Source organism: Perca flavescens, chromosome 6, assembly GCF_004354835.1.
Source record: "Perca flavescens isolate YP-PL-M2 chromosome 6, PFLA_1.0, whole genome shotgun sequence".
In the NCBI taxonomy this organism is placed as follows: Eukaryota; Metazoa; Chordata; class Actinopteri; order Perciformes; family Percidae; genus Perca; species Perca flavescens.
In genome coordinates this window covers 8,363,975-8,378,401 of record NC_041336.1, presented here as the reverse complement: position 1 = coordinate 8,378,401, position 14,427 = coordinate 8,363,975, and the positions used below count along the sequence as shown (strand labels likewise).

At 39.9% G+C, this 14,427-nt stretch overlaps 1 protein-coding gene across 1 annotated transcript in view; it reads right to left on the bottom strand.

The window, feature by feature from the left end:
• tmod4 (tropomodulin 4 (muscle)) overlaps positions 1–3,865 on the bottom strand; it is a 29,172-nt gene extending 25,307 nt beyond the window's left edge. The window contains exon 1 of the mRNA XM_028581091.1: positions 3,666–3,865. The gene's annotated coding sequence lies outside the window, so the exon portion shown is untranslated. The remainder of the gene's footprint in view (positions 1–3,665) is intronic.
• Between the last annotated feature and the right edge of the window lie 10,562 nt (positions 3,866–14,427).

Genomic DNA, 14,427 nt, shown 5'->3' with positions numbered 1-14,427 from the left:
TCTCAACCATCCCCTGCCCCTGCTGCTATCTGTATGAGAGCCGTGACATTAGCCGAGCCCGGTTATAAATGTATATCTATATTTTATTGGAGTTGGTTAATGACAGCTACTTCTCTGTAAGTATTCAACCCCCATCTGAAAGAGTGCCAGGTCTGATTTTACCCTTGTGTGTGTGTGTGACACAGGTCTAATGTTCCCTCTGTCCATGCCAGAAAAAGCTCATGGAGCGACATTTTACCACGACATGTTCTTGATGTCTTTTTTTGAATTGATTGGAAGGATCGGCCCTTGAGATGTAGAATCTCATTTTTGAGGGAATCCTATAATGTTAACTACGCGCAACTCTATATAACAAGTCAGAACAGAATTTGCCATCATTACCTCAACGGTAATTAAATCACTGTAGCCTTCTCCTGAGATAAAGGTCATGATTACAGCTATGTGGGACAACGCAGGGGATAGAGAATTCTACAGGCAGCTCCATTTAATGAGAAGCCTCCAATATTAGAAAGCCTTAGGGCTTATACTGTGACTAAATAGTGTTTTAAACAAAGTTGGACAAAATTAAAGTGAGTGGGAGTCAACTCTTACTTAGAACTGAGGCTAGAGTTCAGTAGCATTTCATCAGATCGGAAAAAAATCCACCTAATACTAGATCAATTGAATCTGGATCCTATTAAGACATAAAAGCTAGGGCTGCCTGCAACTAATGATTAATTCATCATCCACTCACTTATTTTATCTCTACAACCAAAACAATGCTAGAACCAAAACTCAAGTTTGGCCAGATGGACTATAGTATTCAGCAAAATAACAACCTAAAGTTTTAGTTTGTTGCTCTACATCAGGGGGTCAAACATACGGCCCGTGGGCCACAGCCGGGCTGCCAAAGGGTCCAATCAGGCCCACCGGATGACTTTGCAAAGTGTGAAAGTTGCAGAAATGTAATTAATTCCAAATTTACCACCTTAATCTCTGAGATCTTTTTCTGTAAATTTACAACTTTAATCTTAGAAATTCGCTAACGAGCTATGCTTTGCCTGCAGCAGCAGGGGCGGGCTTGTGGTTGTATTTTCATACGCTTCGTGGATCTGATTGGTTGATTTGGCCCGTCTATCACCAATATAGGTGATAGACAGCTAACCAGTATTTCCGCCCCTTCCCAAAAGTTCTCCAACGGAAAGTTCCCAGATGCCGAGCAAATGCGAAGCAATCCATCTGGCGGAGTCAGGTTAGCGAAGTTCATACAAGTTACCAACCGATGTATCCTCGGTAAATGGACGTGTCAAGCATACATCCGGGAATTTTAACTGTTCTTGGCGAAATGCGAACTTGTGTATTGGGACAGTACTTTGGCAACACGAGATGACGTTTCACAGGGACACAAGTATACACAAGAAAACAAGTCAATAGAAGAACACATATTGGGAAACGCCCATCCATTTGGCTGCAGCCAAGAAACCGGAGGAAACATATTGAAACATAGAAAATAGTTAACCGATTAAAGCTATTTTGTTTTAAATGCTGAGGCTCTTACTACCAGTTATGAGTAAACTATTTTATTTTTCATTTTTTATTTCATTTTTATATCATTTTTGTATACATTTATACTTATGTTATTTTGATGGGGGCGGCGGCCCAGCGCCCTCTATTGACAAGCCGCCACTGTCCGAAACCCATTATATTGTGCATTTTCAAACCAAAACAGGAAACCCATGCTTGTACTTGTCGCGTAGGCTTTGATAGAAGTGAATGGGAGGCAGAGAGTATCTTCCGAACAGTAATGCGACTGTACCTTAACTGTGTAAGGTGTAACTGGGCTCCATCATCATAAATTACAGCTAACGTGTCAGAAATCTTACAGAGCAAATGTTTCCTCCAACAGGATCTAAAGCCGCTCCAACTGCAACAACTGCCCTGTTTATTGCAACCGGTGTTTGGCTTTCATCTCCAACCATCTGTTGAGTTTTGTGACTGGCCACTTTGGTCACAGCAGTTAAGAGTATTTAGAGGTTTCACAGCTGGCGCTTCAGTCTGATTCATTAAATGTTCGTGGAGTCATTTGTAGACTGTAACAGAGATGGGTGGAAGAGGTCTGTGGGAAAAAGGCACTTATTTTGGAATTTTGCGCTGTAAAAACTTGATTCACTGCAGGTGAGCTAGTACAATTTGTTATTGTCCTGGGCCATTAAGGAGCTCCAGTAGTATGCCAAAAGCAGTGCACTGAGACAAGCAGCAGTGAAGAGTTACTGTGTGTTTTATAAGTTAAAGACCATTACATGGGTTTGGATTTCACAGTGACAAAGGTTACACACTTATAAATGCTCCAGAATGATTTACACTCCGCTTCTGTGCCAGAGCAGAAAATAAACTTTGAGGTCATTTTTTTCAGTTTCACTGATCTTGGTGTATTTGTTAGGTAGAGGCCTATTTTTTGGTGCAATGGTAGCAGAAGTTTTTTTTTAAGTGCCCAGGGCCATCGACAGCTCAGAAGATTTGTCACCATCCGCAGGTCGCCTTCTCCACGTCTTACTGCCCAAGTGTAACATTCCAAATCTGCCCTCAGCTTAATTTTAGCTTCACAAGTCAGCTACTTCCAGCCGTGTGAATCCAAACCGGCTTGGGTTTCTCCTTGAGACCAAATCGGAGCACCATTTTCAGGCACACAGAACAACTTGTCTGCATAGGTTTTGCTCCAAAAGCGGAAGTTTTAAAGGTTAATTTAGTATTTTTTTTTAAACAAAGTCAGCCAATTTGAAGCTGCTACAGAGCACTGATGTATATATGCATGAAGAAGCAACAAGTGGAACTGTTTTTGAACAGATTGTTTGGTGGTGTAGGCCTATGTCATTAAGAAAACTAATTGAGTTTGACTCTGCAGTAACATCATGTCTAGCCTAAGCAATGTACCCACTTCATCTTTCACTACAATTAAGGCATCAGCCCACAAAAGACAATTTAATCCAGTGACAGATACGTAATTGTCACACACTACTTAGCCGACTGGCTAATACTGGCGCATTTACAGAAATGTTGATTACTGTGCATTGTCCTAATATAAATAAATAAATCTTCTTCTTCTTCTACTGGATCTTTCCTAGACAGGAGGTGCAGGCGGAGGGCAAACTTCCCAGTTTCCAAACACTGCACCCCAGTAATGACAACGTCTCCAAAATCTCCTGTGACGAATTAACAGCACAGCATTTGGATGGCTTAACCCCTCCAAATACCACATTGATAACTTCATTTGAGCGACAGCATTTCAGTTTCTGGCTGACCCTCTGCAGAAGCCTATCACAGAGGGACACAAGTTGAGTTTCAACCCCCGTAAAACTCATGTCAGCATCGAATTATAAATAAAATCTAAGCATTAAGTCACAAAATGTCTGCACAATTTTTTTTTGGGGATTTTCAGACAACTATTCACCCGTGTCCCCCCATTAATCCTGCAGCTTTGTCCCATCTCAGACACAAATCCTCACACGAGGGTCCTGCTTAAGGTAAAGGAACCTCTCCAAACAGACAACCCATAGAGAAAGATTAAAGTGTGGATCACCCCGACATGCCAGCAGAAAAAAAAAAATACAACACACACACACACACACACACACACACACACACACACACACACACAGAGCGACAGAAGGAAGCAGCCTCACACCTACCTTGACAGACGAGCAGTGCTGAAGCCCCTCGGCAAGGCAGAGCCTGAAGTTAGAAACCAGAGAAAGTAGTTTTTCTTTTTTTCTCTTCTCCCCCTCCTCTTTCTTTCTTTCTTTCTGTCTTTCGCTGTCTCTCTCTCACTCTATCCCCCCCCCTCCTTGCTCTCCCTCTCCTGTGTGTCAGGCTTCAGGGCTGCTATGCTGAGACAGGCATACTGACGGACAGCACTTTGAGAAGTCAGCATTTTATTATTTTGGCTGTGCGAGAGAGCGGGGGGAGGCAGAGAGTCATATAGAGAGAGAGGGGGAGAGAAGTGGGGCATGAACTCACATGTTCATCAGTCATTCAATTAAAACGGAGTGCAGTCAGACAGAAAGAGAAGGGTTGACATCTAGTGGTTTGAGTTGAGTTGTACCATGGAAATGTATTTCTTATTTTGCTTTCTCTCAGAATAATCTCTTAGAAGTGATTTACCCAAATTATTTTATCTTATGTATTTTTTATTATTATTTTATTGTAAATGGCATGATTACTTGATTTTATATAAAGCATATGAGTTTTCTGCATGGATTGTGCATTAGAAACCATGTTTAATATATGTTTTGCTTTTGCATAACACTGGGACAGCCCATTTTCCTCCATTAATGGACAAAACAATTGTCCATTATTCTGCAAGACATTCATTGACAATAGTATTGAATTTGTGTATTGAATTGATATTTTACTTGATATTTTATGAAAAATCCATTAACTCAATAAACTAGCCTTAGCTCTTTAGCATATATATAACCCATAGTTGTGTTTTTACTTCACATTTGCAGTTTGGTTCATTCCTTGTTTCCAACAGCAAGCTTTCTGCAAACAACTTTGATAAAGTCACTCTAACATTACACTATACCTGCCCAGCACCGAACAGCAGGCAGACACAGTTAGCAACTAACGTTAGCTGGCTAACTTCTTAGAAGATAGTGGAGACCAGAGAAAAAAAAAGAGAGTGAATATTGGACTTATGTTTATCAAGTGAACACAAACATGACAGCAAATAAATGATAGTGGCGTTTTAGGTTAGGGTTTTTAGGTGGAATTACACAAGTTTTTGTTTTTGACATATTGGCTATTTGATTCACATTTCCCACACAGTTTAAGACAAGTGATAATCCGACTGGGTTTATATAGCCTACTTGTTCAGTTCTCCACTGCTCCATGTTTGTATGCGCTGTCAGTCTGGCTCGCACACAGCGAGTCTGCTGCGCTGTGGTGGCCCTGCATCCCGGCAAAGACTGGAGTGACTGAGCTGCCCCCGGGCTTCTGAAGGTGAAGTCAGTTTCCCCAGGTGAGGTTTAAACACACGTTTAATGTAAAGTTAGACCAGGAGAAGACCACTGAAGGAGATGTAGAAATAAGTGAAAGAGAAGAGGGAAAGGAAGAATTGACTGTGAGAGATGAAGAGGAGGCTGCAGACTGAGAGAGGGACAGAGGCAGGGAGTGATCAGGAGGAGGCAGATGAAGAGGCCTGCCGTTACCCCTGGACCATATGGTCTATTTATAATCTCCTTCCATATAAATTGCAGTACAGCAGCATAGACATGACATGTTTTCGGTTTTTGGCTATTTCCATTCGGTTGTATGTTATAGGGTTAGCTATGTAAAGATTTACATATATACATAGATTATCTAAGGATGTTCTATGTCTATGTTTCTATTCTATTTGTCTGTATAAGTAAATATGATCTAGCCATTTAATTCAATTTCAGCAAAATTCAATTTTATTTACAGTATAGTATCAAATCGTAACAAGAGAGCACTCTTCTCAAGACACTTTACAGATAGAGTAGGTCTAACCACACTCTATAATTTACAAAGAGCCAAAAATTCCTCCAAGAGCATGTACTGTATTTGGTGCAACAGTGGTGACTAAAAGCTTCCTTTTGGGCAGAAACCTCAGACAGACCCAGGCTCTTGGTGGGTGGCCATCTACTGCTGCCGGTTGGGACACAGATACAGATATAGAGAATTAGGATTCATAATTATTATAGAAGTTGGTATGATGAACGGTGGCAATTATAGTAACAATAAAGATAATGGAACTATGACTAGAAATAATAGTTGTAGCAGTTCAGGGCGTAGTAGGGTGTTGCGGAGTAAAGTAGGGCATAGCAGTGCTGTCAAGATCTCTCGCTACCCCTTTGCCACCCCATGTGAAATTATCTAGATCCGCCACTGAGTGGCCCCCACCCCGGCGTGTGTTGTGAGAAGATAACGGTCCCTGTGCTGGACAAGAAAACATTGCCCCAGAGTGAAGCGGGAGGTGTATAAGAGTTTAGGGAAAGGATAGAACGGGGCTCACTCGGCCTAACAGATGGGTGTACCGGTTCCGACTATTTGTCCATTGCTAGGGAAACTCTCTGTTTTGTGATCCCACAGATCTGTGTCTGTAACTCTCATGCTTGACTAATTAAAACTTACTCGTTCGAAATAGTACTATCGTCTCATTGATTCTTGTGTAGGATCGGTGTAAAACCAATGTAAGAATACGCGAGGAAGAATAATTGGAGTCTAGGTTTTGGTACTCTTTTTAGGCACACACAGAGGATTCCCCCCAACAGGAGCCATTCACAATGTGCGACAGAAGAAAACTGCTTCTTCCTGCAATCCTTTTCACAGCTCTCAACTACAAAGTAAGTATATTATTACAAATAGCCATTCAAAACGTATGATGTTATGTTAGATTCAAAAAATAATAATCTCTTCTCTTGAACCCATATTTTAAATTCCATACTCAATTAAAGGTGACAAGCACAAACATGCTGGACATGGCCTCAGATGCTGTAGGTGACCTGTATGATGGATGCCGTGAAGAGGCCATGGAGTCAATCTAGGCCTCTTAGAAAAAGAGCTAAACGGCAGTGAGGGATTCCGGAAGGCATGGAGTGCAAATACCCAGTGTTCAAAGCTGATCCCTGGAGGAACAAAAGAACATACTGCTGCACTTTTGGCATATACTAGCGATACAGATTTTTCAAAGACGTTTGACGATGCAATTGAGACGATGGGCGGAAATGTGAGCACCTATGACAACCACTTCCATTTCAAGTCCCTTCACTTCCTGCTCATGGATTCAATGTTGCTGCAGAATCCAAAGAAAGACTGCGAGACTGTATATGTTCTCCAAGAAGAATACACAGCACAAAAGGGCTCAAAGGTTTGGAAGGTTCACCAAAGTTCACACAAGCTATAGACTTAGGACATTTTACGATTGGGATGGGCAAGTCTTCCTTAATATCACTTCTTGTATCTTTTTCAACCTGGGAGACAATATTTGCAGTGATGAACAGGATATGGCCCTATTATCTCCAGCTGAAGTGTTTACTGTGGAGGCAGTAAATCAAATATATGACGAGAAATATGACGCTGAATACACTGAGATCGTTTTGAAACACTCACAACAGGACAGCTCGCACAACTGTTACAGTTTTTCTCGGTAAGACATTTTCTCAATAAAAATGAAATATTTGGCTCAATTCCATGATTATCAAATATATTTTATATGTGATTTATTTGTCAAAACCGTGTGTGTGATCCTTGAATGTTTACATAATTATGAATAATTAATGACCAATGGTTTGGCATCAAATATTTTTAACAGATACAAAGACCATATCATGTTACCTGACCTATATCAATTTGAACTGCTCTTCAAACAAAAGAAGCCCTTACATTTCCAAGCTTACATAATGAATATTAATATATATATATATATATATATATATATATATATATATATATATATATATATATATATATATATATAAAAGACCCTGAAAAATTGGTCTCAGATTTTAAGCTGAGCCCCACCGACTTCATACCGGTGAAAAGAGCACAGAGAAAACAAAAAACAACAGATCTCTTATATGAAATAACAAAAACTGTGGTAATATTCATGTAGGCCCAACTTGCTCATAGTAAGAATTTGATTTTTCATGGGCTTAAAGATATTTTGATATTAAAATATTACCCAAGATATTCATCTGTCTTCCTTTGTTTCCATCTCTGTAGGTCCCCGGCTGATGTCCCCACCCAGTGGCTTGTGGTGATGCTTGTGGGTTTATCTCTTTTTTTCTTTAACTATTAAGAACAAATGTAAGACAGTTAGCAGCTCATATTGCACTGGGAGTTATTACGACACAAAACAGTGCATTGTTTGTACAGTTGAACAATAGACAATCTGTTTAAGTGTGATGCAGCCTATTAAGGTGCGGCAAGCTTTTGTAGTCCAATGCAAATATATAGTCCCGTCAGTGTACTTTAATTACATGATCCACATTGTCTTTACGCAAATCAGCAGAAATATTGATATCAATATTACGTTATTTCCTCTTTCTGTATACGCCAACAAATAAATTATATTTATGTAGGTATTTCATTGTGTCAAGTAAATGTGGTGTGATAATTGTAGCCTACAGTAAGGATTGATTTGTATTGTACGTATAGTGGTAGTGATTAAGTAAGATTAAGACTTAAATAATAATTACAATATTTAGATCATAGCCACTGAGAAATGCTAATTTACTTTAAATGCTATTCTAATTTTTTTCTTTTTCCTGTTTTACAGCTTGGCAACGCTTTGACACCCGCAACACTCACATATCCACACACACACACACACACACACACACACACACACACACACACACACACACACACACACACACACACACAACAAATTTAACCAATGGCACTTCTCAGAGCCCCTCTCTGCACTCTCGTCTCTTTTACGCTCTCTCTTACTGGCCCTGTTTTCAATCACTCTTCTCTCCTACTCTCTTTTCAATTTATGTATTGTTTGCATTTTTTGTCGCATAAAGGGAGTGTCAGAAAAGACTTTGGACACTTGGCTCAACATTGCTGAATCCTTAAAATCCATGCTGTAGACGTGTGCTATACCCTTCATCTATTTGTGCATGTGTTTGGTCCCGTATTTCTTATGTCTGTCTCTCTCTGTCAATGTCTTTTGTTTGTTTGATTGTTTATGTGTGGGTTTGTGTATGTCTGTTTCTGTACGTCTTATTTGTAAGCTGAAGACATCATTCTTACTGTTGTGTTTTTCTTATGTCTTCCCCCCCTTCCCGTCTTTCCTCTCTGTGTTTTTTGGTCCTGGGACACGTTTCTTATGTCTCAGCATGTTGTTTGTAATTTGAAAGAGCGCCATGTGATGGTGCTCTACCACCCTGTGTGACTATACTGAATAAACACATTCGATCCCAAAAACCCTTTGGTAAATGCACAAAGAGAGAAGCTTTTTTTTTTACTTAAAGGATACTGTTCCTCAATTTAAATCCCGAAGAAATTTCCCATTGTACATTCTCTTTCATTTACCAAACAACACATTTTTGAATCTGATTCTGCACCGTATACATCTACACTCCTCCTTTTCCACCACTAGATGGCAGCAGACACTCAGGACGTAAACACAGCAGCTCTGAGTTCTTATGAAATCATTGCTTTCAAACAGGCAACCCTGTGTTTTGACTGTACAATGCCCTCAAGTGTTTGGCACGTGGGCTATAAATGAGCCAAAGGGTCTGCATGAGGAAAAACAAGGCATGCAATGAGCAATAGTGAGCTTATTATTGGAGGAATAAATGTATCATTTTGTTAAAAAAAAAAACAACAAAAAAAAACACCATTGCATTGATGCTTTCCAAAGTGGTAATGCATGATTAACTTCCTCTGATTCTATTCAACAGAATTATTTCAACTTGTCATTAGTATCACAGTGAAATATGTCTATTAATAAAGTAATTAGAGATAATTGTGCAAACTGAAACTTGGTTGCAGACTAGTTTCCGCCCTGACCAAGCCCTAAACCTTTTTACAAAAGCACAGAATGCCATTCATCTGTTGAATCCCAGACAGATTCTTAACATACTGTACTTAGTGGAACATACCCGACTGCATTCTCTTCTGATCACTGGGCACAGCACCATAGAAATACCAACAAACAAACAAAGTGAGTTCGGCATTCATTCGTTTTCTTTTCCTATAGCAGTGGATGTAATCCACATAATCGGATATGAGTGTGAACAGAGAGACACCTGAGTTCTCACACTGTTTGTACCTTTTAATCGGCATAAACATTTACTTTATGGGTTCAGCTTCTACGTTATTGCGAGTCTGCACATTCCTCTGCATGCCCTGATATGATCTATTGCACCTTTGCAGCTTTTGAATGGAATTCTCAAAAGGGTTGGTTCACGCAAAGGATGCCATGGGTTTCAAATTACAGTTGAGGAAAAGCATGAAAGAAATGAAACATAATTAATGTTCTAGGACACAAAAGGGTCTAAATAATGACATGGATCATATGCTGTGACCTCCATGTTTATTCTCACTTATCCCATGCTGATAGTTTAAATTTGGTTCAATCTCTGAGCTTTTTGAACCCACACCAATGCAATCGAGCTGAATGGAATAAAGTTTGTGTTACTTTGAATATTGCAAAAATTTAAGAAAAGTATTTCAAAAGTAATGTCTTTTCTTTTCTTTTCTAAAAGCATCTCTGGATAATCCCCAGACTTCACTCTGGACTTTTCTTGTTGGAAATAATTTCTACTAAATAAATAGTCCCTAAACTGTTAATGGTGAGGTGATGGGATTCCACAACAATGTTTCCGGAAATACATGTTGAGTTTGTATTTTATTTTAATTTCTCTTGCTTTGAGCACCACAAATGAACCTCCAGTCGCCTCAGCTGTTATGGTTCGGAGACACTATCTCGGAACATAAAACTACAACTGCATTTCTGAGTGAAATATTTGTTATGTGGGTGAACTGACCTTTTAAACTATCGATTTCCCCTTTTACATTTCCTTTGAAGTTTGGTGAACCTGTATGACAACACCATTTTTCTGTATCTGCTTGACACAACACCTCTGGAGCTGTCATGTTTACACAGAGCTAAAACATTCAAAGCGAAGATCCTGCATTTTCTTTGGAACCTGTATTGAAGTGAAGTGTAGGCTTGAACAAATGCCTGGTTTATGAAGATGCACGAAACCACAATCTCTCCTCTAAAAGGTTAAAGAGTTTCAAAATGTAATATCTTGTGAGGATATCAATAAAACTCGCTTTGAACTTTCTTGTCAATAGGGTCAATAAAGTCTGCATTGTACAACAGCTGTGTAATAAAAGTGATAGTGTTATAAAAAAAAAGTATGTTGTTTCCCTGTCAAGGTCAGCTCCCTCCTACTCTCATTTTCAGATTGAAAAAAAAAGTTTCAAATCCTAAATTTAATGTTTCTTCATACGTTTAAAATTAGTTGACAGAAGACACTGATCAAGTAAAAAATTCCATAGGTCACGTTGAGACCACAACTTTGTCGCAGAAAAGAAGTATGTGTGTGTGTGTGTGTGTGTGTGTGTGTGTGTGTGTGTGTTGGGTGTGTGTCTTGCGTAGGTGTTTCCAGTTAAATGACTCATTCGCCAGATATGGAGGGGGAAGTGAGAGAGCAATTTATCTATCACAGAAAAAAAGAGTAAGACCGGCAAAACAAAGGCTGAGACTAAGAGATATAGATGGAAAGATTATAGACATGAAGCTCAGCAAAGTCCTTACAAAATCTGGATCAACTTGATTAGTAACTACTGGGGCACCGACCACACACACAAAAAAAACTGAAAGTAAACTTCAAAGCTATTTGACAGTGAAGAGACCAAACTGATGATCTGAACCAGAAACTGGTAAACACACAAATACACTCTGTGTAACCCCAATCCGGACATCACGACTGGCCAACACAGACGAATGTTGCGGAAAACAAAAAAAACCCAAAACGGACTGCGTCAGTTCTGCTGAGACGGAAACGCACTTCCTGCTGCAGTGCAGCTCGTGGAAAGACATGTTTAACAGAGTTTTCTTCAAACAAGAGAGAAACAAATTCCAAGAATTGACTATCTCCAAGCAAATTCAATATTTACTTGAGAAGAAAATGCGTCACAGCAAGTCACAGCCTGAGGCGAAGCCATGCAGTGGAACAACACTGTACTGAGTGCCTTTAAGGGACAGGAAGAGACTGCCACCACTCCTTGTATCTGTACAGTAAATACAAGCAGAAGTCAGCCGAGCACAAACACCAAACTGTATTTAATACAGTCCTGTATGGCACCTTTGTGGAGCATATTTTTCACATTAAAAGACAGAAGCAAGACATTTCTGAATTATAACCCTCTTACAACCTGATTGGGAAAAAAACATACTTTAGTTTTATGGTCATGCCAATAAAAACAAATACAAATTTGAGAGAGGCGAGGTGGGGTTGTCCCAGTTCAACAGGAAGTCTGCGGGGCTCTCCCCTCATATTCAAACACAAACTCAAACACTCTGGGGATGAAACCACAGCAACAACAAGGACTCGGTTTCTTTTCCCTTTTTTTTGTGTGTATGTGTGTGTGTGTGTGTGTGTGTGTGTGTGTGTGTGTGTGTGTGTGTGATAAATGACCACAGTTCTTTCCTTGTGTTCCAACTCTTTTTCTCCCACATTTGCATCGTTTCCTCTCACAGACGGACTGTCAGACTGGAAACCAGATGTCAAACTACCTGGTTCCTCATGCACTGGAATGGGGGAAAACACATATATGGAATTTTTGTAAGATGTGTCATTGTGTGAATTTCAACACTAGAGGGGGCAAATGTGATGTTTTGAGTGACATTTTTGAAAACCAGCAAACAAAAGGTCTTTGTTACGTAAAGAATGCAGACCATTCTAGTGCGTCTTCTTTGTGTGTGGTACGTGCGGTACGTGTGTGTGTGTGTGTGTGTGTGTGTGTGTGTGTGTGTGTGTGTGTGTGTGTTATGTGCGCAGAATGATCACAGCAGGAGTATTTTAGCCGGTGTTGACAGCAAACACAAGCGTTGTCCTTCACTTTGTGTTCATGATGTTCCCAGTGGAGAAGTTTTCATCCCGCTTTGCCACCGAAAACACAGTGTAAATATCAAACAGACCACATGAGAAACATTCCACTGTGTCAGACTGTACAAAGACTGAATCAACCTCAAAGCTGGCCCAAACCTGTCTGTCAGCAGCCTAGCTGTCTGCCAGCAAACACAGAGCAAAAAGTCATGATGTGCAATCACATTGTTTAACAATCATGTGTGCAAGGAAGTGCTCTGCTCATCTGCCACAATGAAATGTGGATTAAAATATAATCATTTTGTCCAGAGAGGAGTGGTGCTGGTTTGGCGTCCTCATTCAGCATACCAGGTTATACACTTATTAGACGGAAGTTAGATGTGGCAAAGGGTAAAGTTGATGATGATGATAAGGTAGGGTTAGGCAAGGCGGGGTTGCAGCACATAGAGCTCATACCTGAAAGTCCAAAGGTCTTTGTAAGACATAATTATCTGCACTCTGTGTTTAAGTTGCAGTGGTGGAGGATGATCTTTTACTTAAAGCTGTATACTTTAATAAATATTGTCTGAAATAATTATGTGTAATGTAAAAGAGGTCGGTCATATTCTGCCTTCAAATTGGGCCATGTTTACCATGTTCACGAAAACAGTCCATATAATACGCTCCGCTCGTTCTATTCCCCAACTCGTAAGTGGGAATTGTCTGAAAGCTCTGAGTTCACGAGTTGTGACGTGTTTTTCTGAAATGTTCATTTTTGGGTAGACGGTAAGTTAATATATTGTAATTTTAGTCGTATAGAGTTTTTGTTTTCGTAATTTTATGTCTTAAATGTTTATATTCCCAACGGCCTCTCTTTCCTCTGTCATTATGCCTTTGCATTTCCTGCGTTACGTTACCAGCTTGCAAATTTGTGTTTTTTTGTATTTGTGGCAAAGGCATGTCCCGCCCTACTCTGCCTTACTCTGCCTCTAATTGGCTTACCTTGGTATTCTTACCCTAATCCTAAACCTAACCACTCCAACCAACAAAGACAATGGGTACTAGCCAATCAGAAGCAGAGTAGGGCGGGTCGTGCCTTCACCACTGTAGGAAACGCAAATTTGCGAGCGGGTAACGTAATGTAGGAAATGCAAAGGCATAATGACAGAGGAAAGTGAGGTCGTTGGGAATGTAAACATTTAAGACATAGAAAAAGGTGGAAAATGACCTCTATACGACTAAAATTAAAATATATTAACTATACCATCTACCCATAAATGAACTTCCATGGCCTCCGTCATTTCAGAAAACCACATCACAACTCGTGAACAAAATTGTTAGCCTTGTGGCTTCTATGTTGCCGTTGCCTAGCAGTCGTGTTCTCTTGACTTAACCACCTAAATGCCAAACATAACGTGTTGGCTACATGACTTCCCAGGTCATAACCACAAGCTCACAATTTCTATTTGAAGGCAGAACCCGAGAATTATCACTTAGCTTAACAGTTCCTCTCAGAAAAAATGTTTTTTAAGTGTCTTTTAGCTCATTGTTTACAACATCTGTGTTTTTTTTTGTGAAAAAGTTCTAAAAGCACCAAAGTTAGCAAGTAGCTAGTGGACATAATGGAGCATCTAGCAGCTAAAGAGCCATATATTTTACTTTGGATTTGGTGGAGAGGAAAACAGAGCTAAAAGAGAGTGAATATTGGACTTCCATTCATCAGGTGGACATAAACACAACTTCAGATGAATGCTAATGTTGCTCTGTGTCTGCTGGATGTGTACATAGGCCACTGTTTGCTAACGCGTTCGCCATATTAACTTTGTGTTTACAGCGTGTTGCGCTGCCCCCCAGTGGCCACAACGAATCGATGACT